Consider the following 6357-nt stretch of genomic DNA (forward strand, 5'->3'; position numbering starts at 1 on the left):
GTAGCTGTGGAAAAAATAGTAAGAGAGAATATCAAAAATAGCATCATTTACACCGATTCCCTGAGTATGCTCAAAGCACTGCACTCCAGAAATGCTGCTGAACCCATAATAGGTAACATCATACATAACATTGTTAAAATCACAAAACAAAACCATAACATTAAATTCTGCTGGGTTCCTAGCCATGTTGGAATCGTAGGTAATGAAAAAGCAGATGTATGCGCTGCACAAGCCCGGAATGGCCAAATAAAACAAGTGAGCATACCGCACAGGGATTGCTTAAAGTTTATCAACAGTAAACTCAGAAATAAGTGGCAGGCCGCATGGCAAGATCACGTAAACAACAAATTAAATTCTGTGAAACCAATTTTAGGGGAATGGCAATCATGTAGGCATCAAGAACGTTTTACCGAAGTTATTTTATGTCGGCTCCGCATTGGACACACCCACCTCACGCACAACTTTCTGCTAGCCAAACAAAACAAGCCTCTCTGTGAAATGTGTGGTGCTGAACTCACAGTGAACCACATTTTAATTTCATGCATAAAACTAGAAGAACTAAGAAAGAAATATTTCACAACATTTTACAGGGAAAGCATCCCATTACACCCCATGCTACTCTTAGGTGATCGAGCACTGGTTGATATTTCATGTATTTTTAGGTTTCTCAAGGAAGCCAACGTTTTAAACAAACTCTAAGTATTTTTAGAAAGCTTCACCATTAACAAAAACTCTAACCTTCTGTTTGGCGCAGCATAGCCTCAGTTGCTTTTGCGCCATAAAAATCAATATAACTAACTAACTCTTTGTATTTTTTTCTAATTTTGCTTTGTTAGTGGTTGTTTGCGGAAACCAAACAGTGCGGGCGTACTCTAAAATAAGTCTTATGAAAGTTTTGTATGCTAGGAGTTTAGTAGATGCGGGTGCGAGTCGGATATCTTCTCAGAAAAAAGTTTTCGTAAAGCTGCCGATGTTGCATTAGTGATGTGTACGTCACATCTAAAGTCAGCGGTTAGTGTAACACCAAGATACTTATGCTGGGAGACTTTCATGAGATGCGTGCCGTGAATGCTGTAAGGGAAAGATGACAGTACTTTTTTCCTGGTTACTGACATGCGCACTGATTCTTTAGAATTAACGGCCATCTGCCATCTGTCACACAAGTCCACCACAGCGTCAAGTGACTGGGAAAGCGCAATGTGGTCTTCCGGACTTTCGATTTTTCTGTAGATGACGCAGCCGTCTGTAAATAGCTTAATGTTACACTTAATCTCCGCGGTGATATCATTAATATATATAAGAAATAGAAGTGGGCCAAGAACGGAGCTTTGCGGAACACCCGAAATGAGCGCGGTTATTCTAGAAGGCATATTTTCAAAGATTACAAATTGAGAACGGTTAGATAGAAACTTTCCCCTGCCCGCGCATGCATTGCAGCTTTGGGATTAGTTTGTTATGGCACACGCAATCAAACATTTTGGCAAAATCTAGCAGTAATATGTCAGTTTGACTTCAGGTATCGATGCTGAGGGCCAAGTCATGAACGACTTCGATTAACCGAGTGGTAGTCGACAGCCCTCCGGAAACCGTGCTGGTCAGGCGGTATCAACTTATCATGCTCTATAAAATCGGTTAGAAGTTTTGACATGATGTGTTCGAAAAATTTACATGCTGTGCTAGTCAGTGAAATGGGCCTGAAGTTTGATGCACTACTGACATCTCCTCCTTTATGGATCGGAATGATTTTCGCCAGCTTCCAGTCATCCGGTAGTTTTGACACAGCAAGTGATTTGCGGAATATTATGCCGAGGTATTTGCTGCACCATTCCGAGTATTTTTTTAAGAACGCATTGGGTACGTTATCTGGCCTGCTGGCTTTCTTCGGATCGATGTTCAAAGATTGAAAATTCCGTCATCAGTTATGTTTACTTCTCTGATATCTGAAGTTGGGGTTGTTGCCATCTGGGGAATAACGCCGTTATCGGTGGTAAATACAGACTGAAAAAAAGTCATTAAAGTAATTAGCCTTCGCACTGTTTTCCTCTGGTGTCTGTTCGTGTCCTGCTGTGTTTCTATTGCGGAAGTGGTTCCAGAACCTGTGTGGACTACAAGTAAGGAAATCAGGCAGCGTAACACTAAAGTAGTATTCATTTGATTTCATCATTTTATCCTTGTCCCCGCAGGGAGGCGTCTGCAGCATGCAGACGTTGGTGAGTGGCGACACCACGGGGTTAACCCGAGCATCCGCAGGGACATCCCCGCAGGGGGATGATGGTGAACAATGCATCACCACGGACCCGAGCATCCGCGCTTAGCCGTGCGTGGCATCGCCGTGTCCGGGGAAAAGGGGATCCTGGTGGTTGAGCCGATGCCGAGCGTTTGGACCCTTAAGGCCCCTCGGCGGAGGCAACACACCACTTTGGCCCCAGCTTCCTGTAGACGGCACCTCCGGCCTGACCCGACCGGGGGAAATCGGCAGTCGCCTTTTCCTGTCCTCCCCTCTATCTTTCACTTTCCTATCTATTTCTTACAACTCTCCTGTCTCCTCCTATTTTCTTTGTTTTTTCCTCTTTTTCCTGGCGGCGAGGGTTAACCGTGTGTGACCAACTATCCCGAGTTGAGTCATATTAGGTTATAGTTAAGGTGTACAGCTGGCGTGGGCAGGGCTCGCTTGCGAGTTCCTGTCGCGTCCCCTCGTTGGGCTCCATGGTGGGTGGCTGGCACCATGGCCGAACAACACATATTTTTCATGGCTCCCCCTTTTTCCAAACCAGATCGCCCTCACAAAAGAGGGCGGAACGAAGCAACCGCAGAGTTTTTCCAAAAACCAAAATCATTTCCAAAGTTCCACGTTCTTCATTGTGAAGAAACGGAAAAAACCGCAAGAATGATGTCCCCTTTCTTAGTGTCAAAAAGTCTAACTGATGCCTTGGGTCCCGGGTACAAAGTCTCTAAAATGCCTAGTGGTGACCTGCTCCTTGAACTCAGAGACATTGCCCAATATACAAAACTTTCCAACCTAGTATCCATCGGGGAAATCCCTGTATCAATCACAGCACACCGATCTCTCAACACCGTCCGTGGTGTGATATCTGAATCAGATTTCATTGACTTGACCGAGGAAGAAATGCTTGATGGCCTCAGAGAACAGAATGTTGTAAGTGTATATCGAATCAAAATAAGGAAAGACAACAAAGAGATACCTACAAAACACTTAGTACTGACTTTCAACTCGAGCACACTCCCAGAATACATAGAAGCAGGCTACCTCAAAATAAATGTCAGGCATTATATCCCAAATCCACGCCGGTGTTTCAAATGTCAGAGGTACGGTCATGGGTCTCAAAGCTGCCGTGGCCGCGAAACTTGCGCTAAATGTGCTTCAAAAGAACACGCTTCCGACAACTGTCAAGGAGCAGCACTTCGCTGCGCAAACTGTGAAGGCGATCATCCCGCCTATTCAAGGTCGTGTCCCTCGTGGAAAAATGAGAAAGAAATCGTTACAATGAAAACCAAACAGAACATCACATTTAAGGAAGCGCGAAGACTCTTTTACGCAAAGAACAGCTTCAACTTTTCCACAAAAACAAACTTTGCTGATGTGGTGCGCAGGGGCGGCACACCACACAGCACTCCGGCATCTGCCCAGGCCACTTCCACCGAGGCTATGGCAGAGCCATCTGCGCCCCAGGCAGAGACAGCGAATGCTGCTCTGCCATCCCCAAAGCAGGGAGCGCCGGCTCACGGGTCGGCACCCAGCAGGACTTCCCCCCGTCGGGGGAGGCCTGACACTAACACATCCGCGGCTTCCCCGCGGTCCACCAGCACCTCTAGTGAGGTGATGGAGGTAACTCCCGATCCGCCCGCTTTGCAGCGGCGGAACCGCTCTCTTGAGCGAAGAATAGACAGGACCCCAATAACGGGCCCAGAAAACAAGTAAATCCCTTCAATCCTCACTCAAAAATATAAACATGACTTTCCTACTTCAATGGAACTGTAGAGGATTGCTCAGGAATTACAATGATATCACACATTTTCTTGGCTCAATGTTTCCTGTAGCTTTATGTCTTCAGGAAACCAACCTCGGTCCACAACATACGAATATCCTGAGACATCAAACATTCCGACGTGATCGCGAGCATGCTAACAGACTCTCAGGAGGCGTCGCAATCGTCACTCAGAGCGGCGTCCCTGCTAAAAAAATCAATCTTAACACAAAACTGGAAGCGGTTGCGGTTAGCGTCGTGAGCTACAAAACCATAACTATATGTTCTCTATATCTTCCCCCGCACATGACATTAACAATACAAGATTTAGAAGGCTTGATAAATGAACTACCGGAGCCATTCCTGGTAGTTGGCGATTTTAATGCTCACTCACCGTTCTGGGGAAGCGAACGCTGTGACTCGAGGGGCCAAATAATCGAAGATTTTATCCTCTCAAATAATATCTGTCTTTTAAATACGGGAAAAGCCACATATTGCTGTCCAAGCTCAGCAAAAATGAGCTCTCTCGATTTAGCTTTCGCATCACCATTACTTTTTAACGATTTTAAATGGGATGTTTTAAATGACCCCATGGGCAGCGATCACTTACCTACCGTCATCAGGCTCTCATCGTCCATTCCAATCATCCCCACAAGGCCACGGCGCTGGAAAATTCAGCTCGCCGACTGGTCACTTTTTACAAAAAGTGCCACTCTGGAAAAGGAATTTTGTGACGACCTTAGCACAGATGCAATTAATGAGAAGTTTACTGAATGCATAATATCGGCCGCAACACTCGCTATACCACAAACAACAGGACTTGCACAAAAGAAACACAAAGTGTGGTGGACAAAAGAATGCACATTAGCAAAAAAACAACAAAACAAAGCCTGGAGCGCTCTGCGTCGATATCCCACAGCAGAGAACCTACTTACCTTTAAGAAGGCAAAAGCCAGAGCGCGGTATGTGCGAAGAAATGCAGAGAAAACCTCTTGGCAGAAATATGTCTCCTCAATAAATAGTTCAATAACATCAAAGAAAATGTGGGAAAAAGTTCGTAAATTTACTGGTGACCATACCCCTTTCACACTTCCTCTCTTGACAGCACCCGGGACACAAACATCTTTAGAAGAACAGGCCAACATACTGGGCGAGCATTTTGCTGAGATCTCAAGCTCATCCAACTACACAAACACATTTCAGAAACACAAAGCAATAGCTGAAAAACAAAAATTTCCATCTGGAGCAGGTGTTCATGAGGATTATAACCAGCCTCTCACACTACAAGAATTAAATAAGGTACTATCTTCTGGCAAAAAGACAGCACCGGGACCAGACAACGTGCATTACGCTATGCTTGCACATCTCTCCGAGGCTGCTGTAGAGGCACTGTTAAAATTTTTTATTAAAATCTGGATAACTGGAAATATACCTGACGAGTGGAAAAAAGCAGTCATAATACCTTTTCTCAAACCCGGAAAACCACCAACAAGTCCTAGCAGTTACAGACCAATAGCCCTCACCAGCTGCATTGCTAAATCTTTCGAAAGTGTAATAAACATTAGATTGACCTTCATACTTGAATCTCCGCAACTATTAGATACACACCAATGTGGGTTTAAAAAAGCATGCTCGACCACAGATCACCTTGTCCGTCTAGAAAACACCATCCGGGAGGCGTTCATCCACAAGCAGCACTGTATTGGGGTCTTCTTCGACTTGGAGAAGGCCTACGATACTACGTGGAAGTTCGGCATCCTCCGTGACCTAGCAGAGCTAGGTATCCGCGGCAGGATGTTGAACTGCTTGAACGACTTCCTGGCTAACCGCACATTCCGAGTCCGCCTAGGAGCAACTCTCTCCATGACTTTCACCCAAGAGAACGGCGTACCCCAGGGGTGCATTCTAAGCACGACACTCTTCATAGTAAAAATGAATTCCTTAGCTAAAGTAATACCCAAGTCCATAATGTATTCAGTTTATGTAGATGACCTACAAATAGCATGCACGTCCTCCAGCATATCAACCTGTGAGAGACAAATACAAATCACACTAAATAAACTAGGTGCTTGGGCAGACAGAAATGGGTTTAAATTTTTTCCTCAAAAAACAGTAGCTGTTCTTTTTTCATTGCGACGAGGCCTACAGGTCGATCCCAATCTATACTTGAATCACACTGCGCTACCAATTAAACAAGAACACAAATTTTTAGGCGTAACTTTCGACAAGAAACTCACATTTCTACCACACATTAACAACCTTAAAAAGAAAGCTTCTCAAGCCCTCAATATCTTGAAAGTGCTCTCACGGAAGCGGTGGGGGTCCGATAGAGCAAGCCTTTTACAAATATATCGCTCTCTGGTGTGCTCCA

The 6357-nt window shown here is 44.9% G+C and overlaps 1 pseudogene; it reads left to right on the top strand.

The window, feature by feature from the left end:
* Positions 1–2531: 2531 nt before the first annotated feature.
* Positions 2532–5401, top strand: LOC149356750 (uncharacterized; annotated as a pseudogene).
* Positions 5402–6357: the final 956 nt, after the last annotated feature.

Source organism: Amblyomma mixtum, chromosome 3 (genome assembly GCF_055824585.1).
Source record: "Amblyomma mixtum isolate Tamu chromosome 3, ASM5582458v1, whole genome shotgun sequence".
NCBI classification, from domain to species: domain Eukaryota; kingdom Metazoa; phylum Arthropoda; class Arachnida; order Ixodida; family Ixodidae; genus Amblyomma; species Amblyomma mixtum.